Source organism: Ranitomeya imitator, chromosome 5 (genome assembly GCF_032444005.1).
Source record: "Ranitomeya imitator isolate aRanImi1 chromosome 5, aRanImi1.pri, whole genome shotgun sequence".
Taxonomy (NCBI): domain Eukaryota; kingdom Metazoa; phylum Chordata; class Amphibia; order Anura; family Dendrobatidae; genus Ranitomeya; species Ranitomeya imitator.
In genome coordinates, this window is record NC_091286.1 from 635,634,483 (window position 1) to 635,657,336 (window position 22,854).

Below are 22,854 nucleotides of genomic sequence, written 5' to 3' on the forward strand. Positions count from 1 at the left end.
CATTCACGGGCAGGCAGTTGGATGGCAGACATGGAGTTGTCAGGTGTGCAGTGGTCGAAGGTACAAGACATGTGTCAAGTCCTTCAGTGTTTTGAGGAATGCACACGGCTGGTTAGTGCAGACAACGCCATAATAAGCATGAGCATCCCCTTATTGCGTCTGCTGATGCAAAGTTTGACGCACATAAAGGAGCATGCGTCTGCAGCAGAGAAAGAGGAAAGCCTTGATGACAGTCAGCCATTGTCTGGTCAGGGCAGTGTACAGGACGAGGTAGCGGGCGAACAGGAGGAGGAGGACGAGGAGGATGATGGGGATGAGTATTTTTTTAATGAGGAAGCTTCTCCGGTGCCAATGGAAATTGGTGGCGTGGCAAGGCCGGGTTCTGGCTTTTTGAGGGACACAAGTGACGTAGATTTGCCTGTAACTGCCCCTCAACCCAGCACAACCGCAGATTTGACAACTGGAATTTTGGCCCACATGGCGGATTATGCCTTACGTATCCTCAAAAGGGACCCACGCATTATTAAGATGATGACCGATGACGATTACTGGTTGGCCTGCCTCCTTGATCCTCGCTATAAAGGCAAATTGCAAAATATTATGCCACATGAGAACCTGGAACAAATATTAGCAACCAAACAATCAACTCTTGTTGACCGTTTGATTCAGGCATTCGCAGCACACAGCGCCGGTGATGGTTTTCACACGAGCTGCAGGGGGCAGCAGGCCAGAGGTGTTAGAGGTGCACAAATCAGAAGTGGCGTTGGACAGAGGGGTTTTCTGACCAGGTTGTGGAGTGATTTTGAAATGACCGCAGACAGGACAGGTACTGCAGCATCAATTCAAAGTGACAGGAGACAACATTTGTCCAGTATGGTTACTAACTAATTTTCATCCCTTATCGATGTTCTCCCTCAACCATCATTCCCATTTGATTACTGGGCATCCAAATTAGACACCTGGCCAGAATTGGCAGAATATGCATTGCAGGAGCTTGCTTGCCCAGCAGCTAGTGTGCTATCAGAAAGAGTATTCAGTGCTGCTGGTTCAATATTAACCGAAAAAAGGACTCGCCTGGCTACCCAAAATGTTGATGATCTAACCTTCATTAAAATGAACCACTCCTGGATTTCAAATTATTTTGCCCCACCTTTCCCGGCTGACACCTAGCTTTCCTATTAAAAGGTCTTGCTTGTGGACTGGTCTGACTGAGTTTTCTAATCTGGTAATTTGCAGCAGCTGTTTGTCCAGCATACGACATGTTTACACCTCCCTAAATGGGCAAACTCCCCCCACGGGGCCGTGGTCTCGCCACTTGGCGCAAGCACCCGTGAGAGTGCCGTTTGTCTGAAGAGGTGGGTGTGCACGCTTTTGGTCGATGGCACTGCCACTGGGTCCCTCATAGTGCAATAAAGTGTCTCTGGCGGTGGTGGTGCACAACCAACATCAGACACACCGTTGTAACATGAGGGGCCCTGGGCCTGTACCGCCGGCCACAAGACAGTTCCCCCCCAGCTCAAACAGTGCTCTACGATTTGCAAAATTATCTCTCACAGCTCCACCAATGTTTAGTCTATGCGCTGACATCCTTCAATGCCTGGAACTGACAATACCATTGTGTTGACATGTATGATGCAATTTAAAATAGTCAGGGGCAGTGTCTTATATTTACACCAGTAAATACTTGGCGCCAAATTACTAGGTCTGAAACTCAGCAAAGGAGCCCACCCCTGTACCTAAGTATGTTACCCTTTTGTTTTTGGGTTTTGTTGTATTTCGAGACATTAACATCTATTTATTTTTTGGGAGTACTAACTGTCAGACACTCCTTACAATCGGCCTCCGCTGACAACACTAATGATGCCTGTGTACCCCTGCAAGATAATTCCAAGTGCATAGAGCCTACTTTTGTTATGTTAGGCCTACTAAGTCTGTCTGCGGTCCATAATTGAAATTGTCCTCCACTGACCACACCACTGCTGCCCGTGTACCCCTGGAACCTATTTTAAAGTGCCTACAGCCTACTTTTCTTATGTTAGGCCTACTAAGTCTGTCTGCGGTCCCTCCTTCCAATAGTCCTCCACTGACCAGACCAATGCTGGCTGTGTACCCCTAGAACCTATTTTAAATTGCATAGCGCATCCTTTTTTTAATTGTAGGCGTACTAACTCTGTCTGCGGTCCATAATTGAAATTGTCCTCCACTGACCACACCACTGCTGCCTGTGTACCCCTGGAACCTATTTTAAAGTGCCTACAGCCTACTTTTCTTATGTTAGGCCTACTAAGTCTGTCTGCGGTCCCTCGTTCCAATAGTCCTCCACTGACCAGACCAATGCTGGCTGTGTACCCCTGGAACCTATTTTAAATTGCTTAGAGCATCCTTTTTTTAATTGTAGGCGTACTATCTCTGTCTGCGGTCCATAATTGAAATTGTCATCCACTGACCACACCACTGCTGCCCGTGTACCCCTGGAACCTATTTTAAAGTGCCTACAGCCTACTTTTCTTATGTTAGGCCTACTAAGTCTGTCTGCGGTCCATCCTTCCAATAGTCCTCCACTGACCAGACCAATGCTGGCTGTGTACCCCTGGAACCTATTTTAAATTGCATAGAGCATCCTTTTTTTAATTGTAGGCGCACTAACTCTGTCTGTGGTCCATAATTGAAATTGTCCTCCACTGACCACACCACTGCTGCCCGTGTACCCCTGGAACCTATTTTAAAGTGCCTACAGCCTACTTTTCTTATGTTAGGCCTACTAAGTCTGTCTGCGGTCCCTCCTTCCAATAGTCCTCCACTGACCAGACCAATGCTGGCTGTGTACCCCTGGAACCTATTTTAAATTGCATACAGCATCCTTTTTTTAATTGTAGGGGTACTAAGTCGGTCTGCGGTCCATAATTGAAATTGTCCTCCACTGACCAGACCAATGCTGGCCGTGTACCCCTGGAACCTAGTTGAAAGTGCATAGAGCCTACTTTTTTTCTTTATTTTATATTTATAAAGCCCAGATGGACTACGCTGTACCACGGTAAGAGCTACCCAGTCGTCACTTCTTTTGCGAGAAAAGCCATCCCAGCCCTCCACCAGCATGTAAAAGTCCGCATTGTCCATGCACTCAGGCAATCTAAGAGTAGAAAGGTGCACCTGACAACAGATGCATGGACCAGTAGGCATGTCCACGGAAGGTTACGTGTCCATTACGGTGCACTGGGTTAATGTGGTGGATGCATGGTCCACAGGGGACAGCCTACTAAGTCTGTCTGCAGTCCCTAATTCAAATTGTCCTCCGCTGACCACACCAATGCTGCCTGTGTACTCCTGTAACCTTTTTTAAACTGCATGGAGCACAATTTTTTGTTTAAGGCCTACTACCTGTGTCTGTCTGCGCCACTCAATACAGCTGTCCTCCTCTGAAAAAAGCTGAGCGTCAATTGTCTGGTTTTCAGCCTATAGAAATTTGAAAACTGCATTGGGGCTACTATTTCGGTTGGGCCTACTAACGATATCTGCCACTCCAAGGTGTTCTCCTGGTAGCCTTTCCTGAGCTTCGATCTTCAGGCTCTTGTTAAATAGTTTTTTAATCAAACTGCAGTGGGGCAAGTACTGGGGTTGGGGCCTACTACCAGTGTCTGCCGCTCCAAGGTGTTCTCCTGGTTGCCTTTCCTGAGCTTCGATCTTCAGGCTCTTGTTAAATAGTTTTTTAATCAAACTGCAGTGGGGCTAGTACTAGGGTTGGGGCCTACTACCAGTGTCTGCCGCTCCAAGGTGTTCTCCTGGTAGCCTTTCCTGAGCTTCGATCTTCAGGCTCTTGTTAAATAGTTTTTTAATCAAACTGCAGTGGGGCTAGTACTAGGGTTGGGGCCTACTACCAGTGTCTGCCGCTCCAAGGTGTTCTCCTGGTTGCCTTTAATGAGCTTCGATCTTCAGGCTCTTGTTAAATAGTTTTTTAATCAAACTGCAGTGGGGCTAGTACTAGGGTTGGGGCCTACTACCAGTGTCTGCCGCTCCAATGTGTTCTCCTGGTTGCCTTTCCTGAGCTTCGATCTTCAGGCTCTTGTTAAATAGTTTTTTAATCAAACTGCAGTGGGGCTAGTACTAGGGTTGGGGCCTACTACCAGTGTCTGCCGCTCCAAGGTGTTCTCCTGGTTGCCTTTCCTGAGCTTCGATCTTCAGGCTCTTGTTAAATAGTTTTTTAATCAAACTGCAGTGGGGCTAGTACTAGGGTTGGGGCCTACTACCAGTGTCTGCCGCTCCAAGGTGTTCTCCTGGTTGCCTTTCCTGAGCTTCGATCTTCAGGCTCTTGTTAAATAGTTTTTTAATCAAACTGCAGTGGGGCTTGTACTAGGGTTGGGGCCTACCAGTGTCTGCCGCTCCAAGGTGTTCTCCTAGTTGCCTTTCCTGAGCTTCGATCTTCAGGCTTTTGTTAAATAGTTTTTTAATCAAACTGCAGTGGGGCTAGTACTAGGGTTGGGGCCTACTACCAGTGTCTGCCGCTCCAAGGTGTTCTCCTGGTTGCCTTTCCTGGGCTTCGATCTTCAGGCTCTTGTTAAATAGTTTTTTAATCAAACTGCAGTGGGGCTAGTACTAGGGTTGGGGCCTACTACCAGTGTCTGCCGCTCCAATGTGTTCTCCTGGTTGCCTTTCCTGAGCTTCGATCTTCAGGCTCTTGTTAAATAATTTTTTAATCAAACTGCAGTGGGGCTAGTACTTGGGTTGGGCCTACTACCAGTGTCTGCCGCTCCAAGGTGTTCTCCAGGTTGCCTCTCCCTAAAATTCTATCTTCAGGCTCTTGTTAAATTGTTTTTAATATAACACTGCATTTGGCCTACTTGTTTTGTTGGCCCTACTAACGCTGTCTGCCGCTCCTTGATGTTCTCCTCCACTGAACAAACCAGTGCCGCCTGTTTACTTCTGTTACCAATTTTGAACTGCATTTAGCCTACTTACTGATTTGGGCCTACTCACTGTGTCAGCGTCTCATTACAGTTGTACTCCACTGAACAAAGCAATGCCCCCAGGTTAATCCTGTTACCAATTTTGAACTGCATTTAGCCCACTTTATTATTTGGGCCTATATCTGTGTTTCCTCCTCATCCTGCCCATTGCCCAGCCAGTGATAGATGAGTCTGCTGGTACATTGACCCAGAACGCTACATTCCCCGTGCACGCTACACAGCCAGAATGTGACCCTGCTGAAAGTCAGGTTCCCCTTCCCGCACACCATACCACCTTACACGGGGACAAAGAGGAAGGTGCAGATGAAAGTGCAGGTTCCTTCATCGGGTGTGGGGGGGGGAAATACTCTTTGGCGACGTCACTGGCACAGGGCCCCTCATAGTACGCAAAAGTGTCGCTGCCGGGAGGCACCCCCGCCGTGCAAACACACCGCCGTACTTTGAGGGGCCCTGTGCCAGTGCCAATGCCAAACAGTGGCCCCCCCCTGCTTGCTCAGGATCACAGCACTTGCAAAGTTGAAATACTTAACTCGCCCTGCTCCACTGCCGTGACGTGGTCCAGATTTCCTGGGCCCACAAAATACTTGAACCAGCCCTACCCCCAACAACTTTAGCCAAATGACCCCCAATTTCCAATGCCTAACTATTATTTTAAAGGAAATTAAGATTGATAAGCTTCATTAAAAAGAATGGATGTTTTTGCCATTAAAATGGGCACTCTAGGTGTTTTCCTGGCCCCCACTCACTGCCGACTATGCTGCCCCATTGACTTGCATTAGGTTTCGTGTTTCGGTCGATCCCAATTTTACGACATAATCGGCCGATTTCACTCGACTTTTGAGATAGTCGGGTTTTGCGAAACCCAACTCGACTCTAAAAAAGTCAAGGTCGCTCAACCCTACTCTCTAGCACTTGAAACCTGCAGTATGCAAAATGCCAGCAGCTATATTAATTCAATCAAGTATCAAGAAATCCTAAGGAGCAAACATCACACCTTCAGTAAAAAAGGAGAAGTCTAAGCATCACTGAACTATCCAACAGGACAATAACACCACGGCTTCAGTAGAAGTTCAGGAAGATTCTGTATTTGCCTGACTTGAACCCAATTTTTTGTATATTTTTTTGTATTTGATGGAAATTTTGAAAGTGGCAGCTGCAGCTCACAAAATCAAGTACATTAGTGAACTAGAGATCAATGGCTAAGATTCCTCAATAACGCTGCTAGAAGCCGGTGTCTGGCTATGCATCACAACTGCAGCAGGTCATAACAGCCAGAGATGCATTGCTGAGTACTAAAAGATGCTTGTCCTGAAAGGGGTGAATAATTCTGAGACTGCAGGCATTAGTAAAAGTGTAGAATTTGGAGAAACCACTTGTTCTTTTGGTTGTACTGAGCTATTTACATGGTTCTTGTTTGAGTGGTTTCTTGCAAACAGCAGTTAGTTTGTATAGTTTCCTAGTTAACCTAATTTGCAATGGTGGGTTTATGAAAATTTTTATTGCATCTGGAAATCAGTGATTAGTATTAGATCTCACATACTGTATATGAAATAAAACAATTAGGAAGCTTCTCCTTCTTCTGCGCACTGATGTTGACAGGTGTTGAATCATTCTAGAAATCCATTAAAAAAATTGACTATCAAACATAATAAAAGCAGACAGCACCAATATATGAGTACCGGATGGCCTTCACATCCCATTGATACATAATGCTATACATTTCCCATTCATGGAAAATCATTCCATCATCATTGTCAAGAGATCAAGCAGAAATAACTTTTCAAACTGAACAAGCAGCAAAACTAATTGTCAGCTTAGCGCTGTCACGTCATAATTTGGGTTTGCAAAATAGCACATAGCTTCTATACCTAATGCATCTAGACATTTTATGTCATGTTCTGGGATAATAGATATGTATAATATAACTTATTACAGATGACTAATAATACATTGCTTATAGGATTCTGTAAAGACACACATATATATATATATTTACACACACACATATGCAATAATACTCTCACACTACACTACATGCATATATACAGGTGCTTCTCACAAGATTAGAATATCATCAAAAAGTTAATTTATTTCAGTTCTCCAATAAACAAAAAGTGAAACTCATATAGAGCTCTAGCAAAAATTAAGAGCCCACCACATCCAAACCCTGTCATGGGCAGCCCAATCTCCAGACCTGAACCCCATTGAAAGCCTCTGGAATGTAATCGAGAGGATGATGGATAGTCACAAATAGGGTTGAGCGACCTTGACCTTTTTAGAGTCGAGCCGTGTTTCGCGAAACCCGACTATCTTAGAAGTCGAGTCGAGTGGAATCGGCCGATTATCGCGAAAAGTCGGGTATCGCCCGAAACACGAAACCCAATGCAAGTCAATGGGGGAGCATAGTCGGCAGTGAGTGGAGGCCAGGAAAACACCTACACTGCCCATTTTAATGGCAAAAACATCCATTCTTGTTAAAGAAGCTTGTCAATCGTAATTTACCTTATAATAATTGGAAGGCATTTGAAATTGGGGGTCATTTGGCTAAAGTTGTGGGGGGTAGGGCTGGTTCAAGTAATTAGTGGGCCCAGTAAATCTGGACCACGTCACGGCAGTGGAGCAGGGAGAGGTAAGTATTTAAACTTTGCAAGTGCTGTGATCCTGAGCAAGCAGGGGGGGCCCACTCGTTGGCATTGGCACTGGCACAGGGCCCCTCAAAGTACAGCGGTGTGTTTGCACGGCGGGGGCGCCTCCCACCGGCTGCAACACTTTTGCGTACTATGAGAGGCCCTGTGCCAGTGACGTCGCCAACTAGTATTCCTCCCCCCACCTGATGAAGGAACCTGCACTTTCATCTGCACCTTCCTCTTTGTCCCCGTGTAAGGTGGTATGGTATGCGGGAAGAGGAACCTGACTTTCAGCAGGGTCACAATCTTGCTGTGTAGCGTGCACGGGGAATTTTGCGTTATGGGTCAATGTACCAGCAGACTCATCTATCACTGGCTGGGCAATGGGCAGGATGAGGAGGAAACACAGATATAGGCCCAAAGAATAAAGTGGGCTAAATGCAGTTCAAAATTGGTAACACAGGACTAACCAGGGGGCATTGCAGTGGAGGACAACTGGAATGAGAGGCTGACACAGAGAGTAGGCCCAAATCAGTAAGTAGTCGACATGCAGTTCAAAATTGGCAACCGTAGAAAACAGGCGGCCCAGCTTTGTTCAGTTGAGGAGAACAGCAAGGAGTGGCAGACACCGATAGTAGGCCCCAACCCAACTAGTAGGCCAAATGCAGTCTAACATTAACAACTACTTAACAAGAGCCTGAAAATGGAATTTCAGGACAGGAAACCAGGAGAACAGCAAGGAGTGGCAGACACCGATAGTAGGCCCCAAACCAACTAGTACGCCAAATGCAGTTGTTCCATTTAACTACAATTTAATGAGAGCCTGAAGATAGAAGTTCAGGAAAGGCAACCTGGAGAACACCTTGGAGTGGAACACACCATCTCTCTACACCCCATACCCAATTTGTAGGCCTAATGCAGCGTAGTTTCCAACAACTACTAAACGAGAGCATGAAGATCGAAGCAATGGAGAGGAAACCTGGGGAACACCTTGGGGAGGCAGACACCGTTAGTAGGCCCTACCAAAGTTGTACACCCAATGCAGTTTTAAAATTCCTAGAGGCTGAAAACAAGACTATTGACGCTCAGCTTTTTTCAAAGGAACACAGCTGAATTGAGTGGCGCAGACAGACACAGGTAGTAGGACTCAAACCAAAAATGTGGCTCACTGCAGCAGAAAAAAGTTACAGGGGTACACAAGCTGCAGTGCTCTGGGCAGTGGAGGACAATTTCAATAGTGAACCGCAGACAGACTTTGTACGCCTACTATTAAAAAAAGGATGCTCTATGCAATTATAAATAGGTTCCAGGGGTACACGGGCAGCAGTGGTGTGGTCAGTGGAGGCCTAGTGGAAGGAGTGACCGCAGACAGGCATCGAAGGCCTAAAATAATAACACATGGCTGTAGGCAATTTTAAATTGGTTCCAGGGGTACACGGGCAGCAGTGGTGTGGTCAGTGGAGGCCTAGTGGAAGGAGTGACCGCAGACAGGCATCGAAGGCCTAAAATAAAAAAATTGGGCTGGCTGTAGGCAATTTTAAATTGGTTCCAGGGGTACACGGGCAGCAGTAGTGTGGTCAGTGGAGGCCTAGTGGAAGGAGTGACCGCAGACAGGCATCGAAGGCCTAAAATAATAACACATGGCTGTAGGCAATTTTAAATTGGTTCCAGGGGTACACGGGCAGCAGTGGTGTGGTCAGTGGAGGCCTAGTGGAAGGAGTGACCGCAGACAGGCATCGAAGGCCTAAAATAATAACACATGGCTGTAGGCAATTTTAAATTGGTTCCAGGGGTACACGGGCAGCAGTGGTGTGGTCAGTGGAGGCCTAGTGGAAGGAGTGACCGCAGACAGGCATCGAAGGCCTAAAATAAAAAAATTGGACTGGCTGTAGGCAATTTTAAATTGGTTCCAGGGATACACGGGCAGCAGTGGTGTGGTCAGTGGAGGCCTAGTGGAAGGAGTGACCGCAGACAGGCATCGAAGGCCTAAAATAATAACACATGGCTGTAGGCAATTTTAAATTGGTTCCAGGGGTACACGGGCAGCAGTGGTGTGGTCAGTGGAGGCATAGTGGAAGGAGTGACCGCAGACAGGCTTCGAAGGCCTAACATAACAAAAATGTCAATACAATGGTATTGTCAGTGGCAGGCTTTGAAGGATGTCAGCGCATACACTAAACATTGGTGGAGCTGTGAGATAATTTTGCAAGTGGTAGAGCACTGTTTGAGCTGGGGGGGGGAACTGTCTTGTGGCCGGCGGTACAGGCCCAGGGCCCCTCATATTACAACGGTGTGTCTGACGTTGGGTGCGCACCACCACCGCCAGAGACACTTTATTGTACTAGGAGGGACCCAGTGGCAATGCCGTCGACCAAAAGCGGGCACACCCACCTCTTCAGACAAACAGCACTCTGACGGGTGCTGTCGCCAAGTGTCGATACCACGGCCCCGTGTGGGGAGTTTGGCCATTTAGTGAGGTGTAAACATGTCGTATGCTGGACAATCAGGTGCAGAAAATTACGAGATTGGAAAAGGCATTCAGAATAGTCCACAGGCAAGACCTTTTCATAGGAAAGCTAGGTGTCAGCCGGGCAAGGTGAGGCAAAAGATTTCGAAATCCAGTTGTGGTTCATTTTAATGAAGGTTAGATCATCTACATTTTGGGTAGCCAGACGAGTCCTTTTTTCTGTTAGTATTGAACCTGCAGCACTGAATACTCTTTCTGATAGGACACTAGCTGCCGGGCAAGCAAGCTCCTGCAATGCATATTCTGCCAATTCTGGCCAGGTGTCTAATTTTGATGCCCAGTAATCAAATGGGAATGACGGTTGAGGGAGAACATCGATAAGGGATGAAAAATAGTTTGTAACCATACTGGACAAATGTTGTCTCCTGTCACTTTGAATTGATGCTGCAGTACCTGTCCTGTCTGCGGTCATAGCAAAATCACTCCACAACCTGGTCAGAAAACCCCTCTGGCCAACGCCACTTCTGATTTCTGCCCCTCTAACTCCTCTGGTCTGCTGGCCCCTTCAGCTCGTGTGAGAACGATCACGGGCGCTGTGTGCAGGGAATGCCAGAAGCAAACGGTCAACAAGAGTTGATTGTTTGGTTGATAATATTAGTTCCAAGTTCTCATGTGGCATTATATTTTGCAATTTGCCTTTATAGCGAGGATCAAGGAGGCAGGCCAACCAGTAATCGTCATCGTTCATCATTTTAGTTATGCGTGTGTCCCTTTTGAGGATACGTAAGGCATAATCCGCCATGTGGGCCAAAGTTCCAGTTCTCAAATCTGCGGTTGTGCTTGGTTGAGGGGCAGTTTCAGGCAAATCCACGTCACTTGTGTCCCTCCAAAAACCAGAACCCGGCCTTGCCGCGCCACCAATTTCCAGTGGACCCGGAAAAGCTTCCTCATTAAAAATATAATCATCCCCATCATCCTCCTCGTCCTCCTCCTCCTCTTCGCCCGCTAACTCGTCCTGTACACTGCCCTGGCCAGACAATGGCTGACTGTCATCAAGGCTTTCCTCTTCCTCAGCTGCAGACGCCTGATCCTTTATGTGCGTCAAACTTTGCATCAGCAGACGCATTAGGGGGATGCTCATGCTTATTATAGCGTTGTCTGCACTAACCAGCCGTGTGCATTCCTCAAAACACTGAAGGAGTTGACACATGTCTTGAATCTTCGACCACTGCACACCTGACAACTCCATGTCTGCCATCCTACTGCCTGCCCGTGTATGTGTATCCTCCCACAAAAACATAACAGCCCGCCTCTGTTCGCACAGTCTCTGAAGCATGTGCAGTGTTGAGTTCCACCTTGTTGCAACGTCTATGATTAGGCGATGCTGGGGAAGGTTCAAAGAACGCTGATAGGTCTGCATACGGCTGGAGTGTACGGGCGAACGGCGGATATGTGAGCAAAGTCCACGCACTTTGAGGAGCAGGTCGGATAACCCCGGATAACTTTTCAGGAAGCACTGCACCACCAGGTTTAAGGTGTGAGCCAGGCAAGGAATGTGTTTCAGTTGGGAAAGGGAGATGGCAGCCATGAAATTCCTTCCGTTATCACTCACTACCTTGCCTGCCTCAAGATCTACAGTGCCCAGCCACGACTGTGTTTCTTTCTGCAAGAACTCGGACAGAACTTCCGCGGTGTGTCTGTTGTCGCCCAAACACTTCATAGCCAATACAGCCTGCTGACGTTTGCCAGTAGCTGCCCCATAATGGGAGACCTGGTGTGCAACAGTGGCAGCTGCGGATGGAGTGGTTGTGCGACTGCGGTCTGTGGACGAGCTCTCGCTTCTGCAGGAGGACGAAGAGGAGGAGGAGGGGGTGCGAACGGCTACAGCCAACTGTTTCCTAGACCGTGGGCTAGGCAGAACTGTCCCAAACTTGCTGTCCCCTGTGGACCCTGCATCCACAACATTCACCCAGTGTGCCGTGATGGACACGTAACGTCCCTGGCCATGCCTACTGGTCCATGCATCTGTTGTCAGGTGCACCTTTGTGCTCACAGATTGCCTGAGTGCATGGACGATGCGCTCTTTAACATGCTGGTGGAGGGCTGGGATGGCTTTTCTGGAAAAAAAGTGTTGACTGGGTAGCTCGTAGCGTGGTACAGCGTAGTCCATCAGGGCTTTGAAAGCTTCACTTTCAACTAACCGGTAGGGCATCATCTCTAACGAGATTAGTCTAGCTATGTGGGCGTTCAAACCCTGTGTACGCGGATGCGAGGCTAAGTACTTCCTTTTTCTAACCATAGTCTCATGTAGGGTGAGCTGGACTGGAGAGCTGGAGATCGTGGAACTAGCGGGGGTGCCGGTGGACATGGCAGACTGAGAGACGGTGGGAGATGGTATTGTTGCCACCGGTGCCCTAGATGCAGTGTTTCCTACTACGAAACTGGTGATTCCCTGACCCTGACTGCTTTGGCCTGGCAAAGAAACCTGCACAGATACTACAGGTGGTGCGGAAAATGGTGGCCCTACACTGCCGGAAGGGATGTTGCGTTGCTGACTAGCTTCATTGGCCGAGGGTGCTACAACCTTAAGGGACGTTTGGTAGTTAGTCCAGGCTTGCAAATGCATGGTGGTTAAATGTCTATGCATGCAACTTGTATTGAGACTTTTCAGATTCTGTCCTCTGCTTAAGGTAGTTGAACATTTTTGACAGATGACTTTGCGCTGATCAATTGGATGTTGTTTAAAAAAATGCCAGACTGCACTCTTTCTAGCATCGGATACCTTTTCAGGCATTGCAGACTGAGCTTTAACCGGATGGCCACGCTGTCCTCCAACAGGTTTTGGCTTTGCCACGCGTTTTGGGCAAGATACGGGCCCGGCAGATGGAACCTGTTGCGATGTTGATGCCTGCTGCGGCCCCTCCTCCTCCGCTTCAGAACTGCTGCCGCCTGCACCCTGTTCCCCAATGGCTGCCAATCGGGGTCAAGAACAGGGTCATCTATTACCTCTTCTTGTAGCTCGTGTGCAACTTCGTCTGTGTCACCGTGTCGGTCGGTGGTATAGCGTTCGTGATGGGGCAACATAGTCTCATCAGGGTCTGATTCTTGATCATTACCACACTCTGTTGTTGGTGGCAACAAATGAGAGAGATGCCACACACGCAGGACTGTCACTGAAGCACAAATGTAAATATTAATCTCCCACTGATATGATTTTTTTTTTTTTTCAGGGAGACTTTAGGAAAAAAAAATAATAGAATAAAATGATTTTTTCAGGAAGAATTTAGAAACCAAATAAAATAAAATGATTTTTTCAGGGAGAATTTAGAAAACAAATAAAACAAAAAAAGGCTTTCTATGGCCCACTGAGTGAGAGATGACGCACACAGGAGTCAGGAGTGGCACACAAGCCCAGAGGCCAATATTTATCTCCCACTGATTGATGTAGTGATTTTTTCAGGTAGATTTTGGAACCCAAATCAAGCTAAAAATATAATAGGCTTTCTATGGCCCACAATTGGAGAGAGAGAGAGAGATGGCACACCCAGGAGTCAAGACTGGCACACAAGCAGAAAGGGCAATATTAATCTCCCACTGATTTGTTTTTTGTTTTTTATTCAGGGAGACTTTAGGAAAAAAAAATAATAGAATAAAATGATTTTTTCAGGAAGAATTTAGAAACCAAATAAAATAAAATGATTTTTTCAGGGAGAATTTAGAAAACAAATAAAACAAAAAAAGGCTTTCTATGGCCCACTGAGTGAGAGATGACGCACACAGGAGTCAGGAGTGGCACACAAGCCCAGAGGCCAATATTTATCTCCCACTGATTGATGTAGTGATTTTTTCAGGTAGATTTTGGAACCCAAATCAAGCTAAAAAAATAATAGGCTTTCTATGGCCCACAATTGGAGAGAGAGAGAGAGAGATGGCACACCCAGGAGTCAAGACTGGCACACAAGCAGAAAGGGCAATATTAATCTCCCACTGATTTGTTTTTTTTTTTTTTTCAGGGAGACTTTAGGAAAAAAAAATAATAGAATAAAATGATTTTTTCAGGAAGAATTTAGAAACCAAATAAAATAAAATGATTTTTTCAGGGAGAATTTAGAAAACAAATAAAACAAAAAAGGCTTTCTATGGCCCACTGAGTGAGAGATGACGCACACAGGAGTCAGGAGTGGCACACAAGCCCAGAGGCCAATATTTATCTCCCACTGATTGATGTAGTGATTTTTTCAGGTAGATTTTGGAACCCAAATCAAGCTAAAAAAATAATAGGCTTTCTATGGCCCACAATTGGAGAGAGAGAGAGAGATGGCACACCCAGGAGTCAAGACTGGCACACAAGCAGAAAGGGCAATATTAATCTCCCACTGATTTGATTTTTTTTTTTTCAGGGAGACTTTAGGAAAAAAAAATAATAGAATAAAATGATTTTTTCAGGAAGAATTTAGAAACCAAATAAAATAAAAAGATTTTTTCAGGGAGAATTTAGAAAACAAATAAAAGAAAAAATAGGCTTTCTATGGCCCACGGAGTGAGAGATGACGCACACAGGAGTCAGGAGTGGCACACAAGCCCAGAGGCCAATATTGTTCTCCCAATGATTGATGACACAAAAGAGAATAGTAAAACCAAAAACACTCAGTTTGAAAAAATGTTGCAGTAATCCGCAAGTGCTAGTAAAAGATGTAAAAAACAGGGTATTTGGTTGATACGTTTTTTGCAAAAAATGTATACTAAGCTGCTCTACCAAACTTCACGGTATACCCTTATCAGAGCAGTCCTAACTAATGTATGCAATCCCTATCTGATGTATTTAAAAACCTGATCATCTGTATATTACCTGTGTGAACAGGGTTCAGAGAGGAAATATCCATGTGTGCATACAGGGTAGAACAGCTTTTGTGCAGATAGCCCAAGAGGAGTGGTGGAACTCCCCAGTCTTGTAGACACAAGAGAACAATTATGGAAACAGGAACACATGGGCTACTTGCACAGTGAACAAGTCTGTATGATCATGTTCACACACCACCAAAAAACCTGACGACACAAAAGAGAATAGTAAAACCAAAAACACTCAGTTTGAAAAAATGTTGCAGTAATCCGCAAGTGCTAGTAAAAGATGTAAAAAACAGGGTATCAACCAAATACCCTGTTTTTTACATCTTTTACTAGCACTTGCGGATTACTGCAACATTTTTTCAAACTGAGTGTTTTTGGTTTTACTATTCTCTTTTGTGTCGTCAGGTTTTTTGGTGGTGTGTGAACATGATCATACAGACTTGTTCACTGTGCAAGTAGCCCATGTGTTCCTGTTTCCAATGATTGATGTAGTGATTTTTTCAGGTAGATTTTGGAACCCAAATCAAGCTAAAAAAATAATAGGCTTTCTATGGCCCACAATTGGAGAGAGAGAGAGAGAGAGATGGCACACCCAGGAGTCAAGACTGGCACACAAGCAGAAAGGGCAATATTAATCTCCCACTGATTTGATTTTTTTTTTTTTTTTCCAGGGAGACTTTATAAAAAAAAAATAATAAAAAAAAAAAGATTTTTTCAGGAAGAATTTAGAAACCAAATAAAATAAAAATGGTTTTTTCAGGGAGAATTTATAAAACAAATAAAACAAAAAATAGGCTTTCTATGGCCCACTGAGTGAGAGATGACGCACACAGGAGTCAGGAGTGGCACACAAGCCCAGAGGCCAATATTTATCTCCCACTGATTGATTTATTGATTTTTTCAGGTAGAATTCAGAACCCAAATTAACCAAAAACATAAATAGGCTTTCTATGGCCCACTATTTGTGAGAGAGATGGCACGCTCAGGACTGGCACACAAGCCCAGAGGCCAATATTAATCTCCCACTTTTTATTTTTTTTCAGGGAAAATTTATAAACCCAATAAAAAAAATAATAAATAGGCTTTCTATGGCCCACTATCTGAGAGAGAGAGATGGCACGCTTAGGACTGGCACACAAGCCCAAAGGCCAATATTAATCTCCCTTTTTTTTTTCAGGGAGAATTTATAAAACCAAAAAAAAATAAATAAATAGGCTTTCTATGGCCCACTATTTGTGAGAGAGATGGCACGCTCAGGACTGGCACACAAGCCCAGAGGCCAATATTAATCTCCCACTTTTTTTTTTTTTGTTCCAGGGAAAATTTATAAACCCAATAAAAAAAATAATAAATAGGCTTTCTATGGCCCACTATCTGAGAGAGAGAGATGGCACGCTTAGGACTGGCACACAAGCCCAAAGGCCAATATTAATCTCCCACTGATTGATTTATTGATTTTTTCAGGTAGAATTTAGAACACAAATAAAGCAAAAAAAAAAAAAAAAAGGGCTTTCTATGGCCCACTGAGTGAGTGATGATGCACACAGGAGTCAGGAGTGGCACACAAGCCCTGAGGCCAATATTTTTCTCCCACTGATCGATGTAGTGATTATTTCAGGTAGATTTTAGAACCCAAATCAAGCAAAAAAGTAAATAGGCTTTCTATGGCCCACTGACTGAGAGATGGCACACACAGGAGTCAAGAGTGGCACACAAGCCCTGAGGCCAATATTTTTCTCCCACTGATTGATGTAGTGATTTTTTCAGGTAGATTTTATAACCCAAATCAAGCAAAAAAATAAATAGGCTTTCTATGGCCCACTGAGTGAGAGATGGCACACACAGGGATGGCACTCTAGCAGAAATGTCAATCTTAATCTCCCACAAAAAAAAAAAAAAAACAGGGAGTGTCCAACAATTACTATCTCCCTGCAGTAATCTCAGCCAGGTATGGCAGGCAGCAATAAGGAGTGGACTGATGCACAAATTAAATAAAAAGTGTGGACAAACAAAAAAGATAGCTGTGCAGAAAGGAAGGAACAAGAGGATTTGTGCTTTGAAAAAAGCAGTTGGTTTGCACAGCGGCGTACACACAGCAATGCAGCTATCAGGGAGCCTTCTAGGGCAGCCCAATGAGCTACAGCGCTGAGGGGAAAAAAAAAAAAATGTAGCTTCCACTGTCCCTGCACACCGAAGGTGGTGTTGGGCAGTGGAAATCGCTACAGCACAAGCGGTTTGGTGGTTAATGGACCCTGCCTAACGCTATCCCTGCTTCTGACGAAGCGGCAGCAACCTCTCCCTAAGCTCAGATCAGCAGCAGTAACATGGCGGTCGGCGGGAACGCCCCTTTATAGCCCCTGTGACGCCGCAGACAGCAAGCCAATCACTGCAATGCCCTTCTCTAAGATGGTGGGGACCAGGACCTATGTCATCACGCTGCCCACACTCTGCGTTTACCTTCATTGGCTGAGAAATTGCGCTTTTCGCGTCATTGAAACGCGACTTTGGCGCGAAAGTCGCGTACCACATGGCCGACCCCGCACAGGGGTCGGATCGGGTTTCATGAAACCCGACTTTGCCAAAAGTCGGCGACTTTTGAAAATGAACGACCCGTTTCGCTCAACCCTAGTCACAAACCATCAAACAAAGAAGGACTGTTTAAATTCCCCCCCCAGGAGCATTGTTAAAGACTGGTGGAAAGCATGCCAAGATGCATGAAAGTTGTGATTAAAAATCATGGTTATTCCACAAAATATTGATTTCTGAACCCTTCCTCAGTTAAAACATTAGTATTGTTTCTAAATGATTATTAACTTATTTTCTTTGCATTATTTGAGGCCTGAAAGCACTGTTTTTTTTTATTTTTTATTTTGACCCCTTCTCCTTTTCAGAAAAAAATGGTGCGAGACATGATGTCCCAGATGTGATCAATCGGATTCACGTCTGGGGAACGGGCGGAGTCTGTAGTATAAAGCAGCACCCCTATAGGCAGACTCTGCAGTATAAGGCAGCACCTCTATAGGCAGACCCTGTAATATAAGGCAGCACCCCATAGGCAGACCCTGTAGTATAAGACAGCACCCCACAGAAAGATCCTGTAGTATAAGACAGCACCCCATAGGCAGACCATGTAGTATAAGGAAGCACCCCAAAAGGGGGAGTCTGTAGTATAAGGCAGCACCCCCATAGGCCGACCCTGTAGTATAAGGCAGCACTCCCATAGGCAGACCCTGTAGTATAAGGCAGCACCCCACAGGCAGACCCTGTAGTATAAGACAGCACTCCATAGGCAGACCCTGTAGTATAAGGAAGCACCCCAAAAGGGGGAGTCTGTAGTATAAGGCAGCACCCCCATAGGCAGACCCTGTAGTATAAGGCAGCACTCCCATAGGCAGACCCTGTAGTATAAGACAGCACTCCATAGGCAGACCCTGTAGTATAAGGAAGCACCCCAAAAGGGGGAGTCTGTAGTATAAGGCAGCACCCCTATAGGCAGACCCTGTAATATAATGCAGCACCTCATAGGCAGACCCTGTAGCATAAGACAGTACCCCCATAGGCCGACTCTGTAATCTAAGGCAGCACCCCATAAGCAGGCCATGTAGTATAAAGCAGCACCCCATTGGAAGACCCTGTAGTATAAGGCAGCACTCCCATAAGCAGACCGTGTAGTATAAGGCAGCACCCCACAATCAGACCCTGTAGTACAAGACAGCACCCCCATAGGCAGACCCTGTAATATAAGGCAGCACCCTATAGACAGAACCTGTAATATAAGACAGCACCGCCATAGGCATACCCTGTAGTATAAGGCAGCACGCCGCAGGCAGACCCTGTGGTATAAGACAGCACCCCCATAGGCAGACCCTGTAGTATAAGGTAGCACCCCTATAGGCAGACTCTGTAGTATAAGGCAGCACCCCTATAGGCAGACTCTGTAGTATAAGGCAGCACCTCTATAGGCAGACCATGTAATATAAGGCAGCACCCCATAGGCAGACCCTGTAATATAAGACAGCACCCCACAGAAAGATCCTGTAGTATAAGACAACACCCCCATAGGCAGACTTTGTAATCTAAGGCAGCACCTCATAGGCAGACCCTGTAGTATAAGGCAGCACTCCACAGGCAGACCCTGTAGTATAAGGCAGCACCCCCATAGGCAGACTCTGAAGTATAAGGCAGCACCCCCATAGGCAGACCCAGTAGTATAAGGCAACAATCCCATAGGCAGACCCTGCAGTATAAGGCAGCACCCCACAGGCAGACCCTGTAGTATAAGACAGCACCCATAGGCAGACCCTGTAGTATAAGACAGCACCCACATAGGCAGACTCTGTAATCTAAGGCAGCACTCCATAGGCAGACCCTGTAGTATAAGGAAGCACCCCAAAAAGGGGAGTCTGTAGTATAAGGCAGCACCTTTATGGACAGACTCTGTAGTATAAGGCAGCACCCCTATAGGCAGACCCTGTAATATAAGGCAGCACCTCATAGGCAGACCCTGTAGTATAAGACAGCACCCCCATAGGCCGACTCTGTAATCTAAGGCAGCACCCCATAGGCAGGCCATGTAGTATAAGGCAGCACCCCATTGGCAGATCCTGTAGTATAAGGCAGCACCCCCATAGACAGACTCTGTAGTATAAGGCAGCGCCCCCATATGTACACCCTGTAGTATAAGGCAGCACTCCCATAAGTAGACCATGTAGTATAAGGCAGCACCCCACAATCAGACCCTGTAGTACAAGACAGCACCCCCATAGGCAGACCCTGTAATATAAGGCAGCACCCGATAGGCAGACCCTGTAGTATAAGACAGCACCGCCATAGGCAGACCCTGTAGTATAAGGCAGCACCCCACAGGCAGACCCTGTAGTATAAAACAGCACCCCCATAGGCAGACCGTGTAGTATAAGGCAGCACCCCTATAGGCAGACCCTGTAGTATGTACTCACCTCTCTTCTTCCTGGTTCCTCTGCAGCTCTGAGTGCCCAATCATCTCCTGACAGCGGGCGCTGGTTAGTGATGTCACTGCACCCACTGTTAGTGTCGGCGTCAGTGACATCAGGCACTGACAGGGGGATGATGGGAGAAGGAGCATAGCACAGCGCTCCTTCTCCCATCAATGTGATCAGCTGTATTGGCTAAATGATGGTACAGCTGACCTTGCGATGATGGGCGGGGGGCCCACTGCTGGCACCGAGGCCCCCCGCCTGCTCAGGGGCCCCATAGCAGCCGGGCAGCAGAGCAGGGAGATTGATTCTCCCTGCTCTGCCACAGAATGTAACTGTATTGGCGTGCTTTATTTTTATATAACGCTAACATATACCGCAGCCAGTAGCATAGCTATTGGGGGGGCAGTGAGGGCGGGCGCCCAGGGCCCCACACTCTGAGGGGGCCCACCCGGAGCTACGCTACTGGCTGCGGAATATGTTAGCGCTATATGAAAAAAAGATTATTATTATTATTATTACTGCAGTGCAGCGGTGATGGTCCAGTGTAACAGGCAGTGACCACAGGGAAAGTTCACAGTAAAACGTGTTTAATGTAAAAGAAAAAAAACACACAAGTGTAAAGCACTCAGTATCCTCTGAATCGCAGCCAGGAAACGAAACAGTCCATAAATCCGTCCAGGTGCCGAAGGCGACTGCACCACCGTATCATGCTGCGGGTTGCCAGGAGTTCACTCTGCTGGGCTCTGCGTTACTCTCAGAGCTTTTGAGCTGAGCTTTTGCAGAGCTGACTGCTGTGCTTACTGCCAAACTCCACTCTCACTGACACATTCAAACCCTGCTTCAGGTGTCTCTACAAACAACCTGTCGCCGTAGGCCACATGGAAAACCAGGCCCAAGAGAGGAAATGGACCAACCTCAGTACCTTCCTGTAGTCCATTTGAAAAACAAAAATCCATAACAGGTTTTCCTAAATCTGCCTTCAACAAATAACTTGCCCAAAGCCAACACTCACTTTTATTCTGCATTGCAACCACAGCTATACCTGTGACTGCAATGCCCTCCCAATGCTTCTGGGTGCATTTTGGAGGTCACTTAGTGACCCTCACAAATAACACTGGTCGCTGCCTCACATACAGAGGGGGGCTCAGTTCAAACTTGTGGGGTTGAACATTTGTCACCACATACAGGGGGCTTGTGACTGGGCATCCACATTTCCATGTGACTTCCCTGCCCGATGTTCCACAATAAAATTAAAATTTTGCAAAGACAGGACCCTTCGGGTGACCCGCGAATTTCTCCCCTTGGCATTCTTCATCCACACTAAGGGTGAATGATCTGTCAACAAGCGAAACTGTCGACCAAGCAAATAATAATGTAGGGACTCCAAGGCCCACTTACAGGCCAGACACTCCTTCTTCACTACGCTATAGTTTTTCTCGGCCGGGGTTTCCCTCTTAGATAGGTCACCGGATGCTCCTCTCCGTCCATTTCCTGTGACAGGACCGCTCCTAGGCCCATGTTAAAGGCATCTGTTTGTACAATGAAGTGTTTCTGAAAGTTGGGGCTAATGAGGATGGGCTGTATGTACAGCGCCACCTTTAATTTATTGGTACGCTTCCTCCGCCTGGGGGTTCCACCGTAATATGACCAACTTCTTTCCCTTTAGGAGATTGGTAAGGGGTGTTGCTCTCCCTGAAAAATTGGGTATAAACATCTAGTAATACCCAATGATCCCAAGAAATGCTCTCACTTGTTTGGTGGTAACAGGTTGGGGCCTGTTTTAAATGGCCTTGATTTTAATTATTTGGGGTTTAATCATCCGACGGCCGATCACATAACCCAAGTACCTGGCTTCCTTGAGCCCTATCGCACATTTCTTGGGATTTGCCGTCAACCCCACGGCTCTGAGTGAATCTACTACTGCTTGTACTTGGGACAAGTGGGTATGCCAGTCAGTGCTAAAGATGATGATGTCATGTAAGTACGCAGACGCATTCTTCCAATGGGGTTCCAGCACTATGTCCATCAACCTCTGGAACATAGCAGGGACCCCATATAGACCAAAGGGCATGTTATGAAGGTGGTCTTTTCCTTGGCCAACTCTGCAAGCGGCACCTTCCAATAACCCTTGGTGAAATCGAGCGTGGTGAAGTACTGGGCCTGACCCAGGCGCTCGATTAGCTTGTCCACCCAGGACATTGGATAAAGGTCAAACTTTGATACCTCATTCAATTTTTTGAAATCATTACAGAACCGTAATGACCCGTCCGGCTTTGGGATTAGCACAATGGGGCTTGCCCAGTCAGTCCGGGATTCCTCAGTTACTTCCAGCTGGAGCATTTGTCTTACCTCACTCACAATGGCTTGTCTCCAGGCCTTGGGCAATTGGTAAGGTTCAATTTGTACCCTTACATGAGGCTCGGTGATAATGTCATGCTGGATGATGGAGGTACGACCGGGTATTTCCGAGAATACGTCTGCTTTCTCTTGGACTAAGTTCCTAACCTCTCAACGCTGTTGTTTTGAGAGATTGTCTCCTATTTTTACCTCTCTCTCTGCCTCATCCTTGGCCGGAGTCCAAGGGATCCCTGTTGTAACGACCTGGGTTGCCTCTGCGACTAAACATTCCCGATCCTTCAACACTTTCAGCAAGTGGACATGATACAGCTGTTCGGGTTTTCTTCTTCTGGGCTGGTGAACTCTATAATTTACTTCTCCCACTTTCCCCCCGTATCTCATATGGCCCTTGCCACTTGGCCACAAGCTTGCTCACCGTGGTGGTCACTAGTACCAACACATGGTTCTCTTCTTTAAAGGTCCTGTCGGTGGCTCTTATATTATTATATTATACACGTGGCTTTGTGCGGCCTGGGCAACCATCAGATTTTCCTTTACGATGGGCCATACTGCTGCAATCTGGTCCTGCATGCTTGCCACATGCTCGATGACACTCTTATGCGGAGTGGGCTCCTGCTCCCACGTCTCCTTGGCTA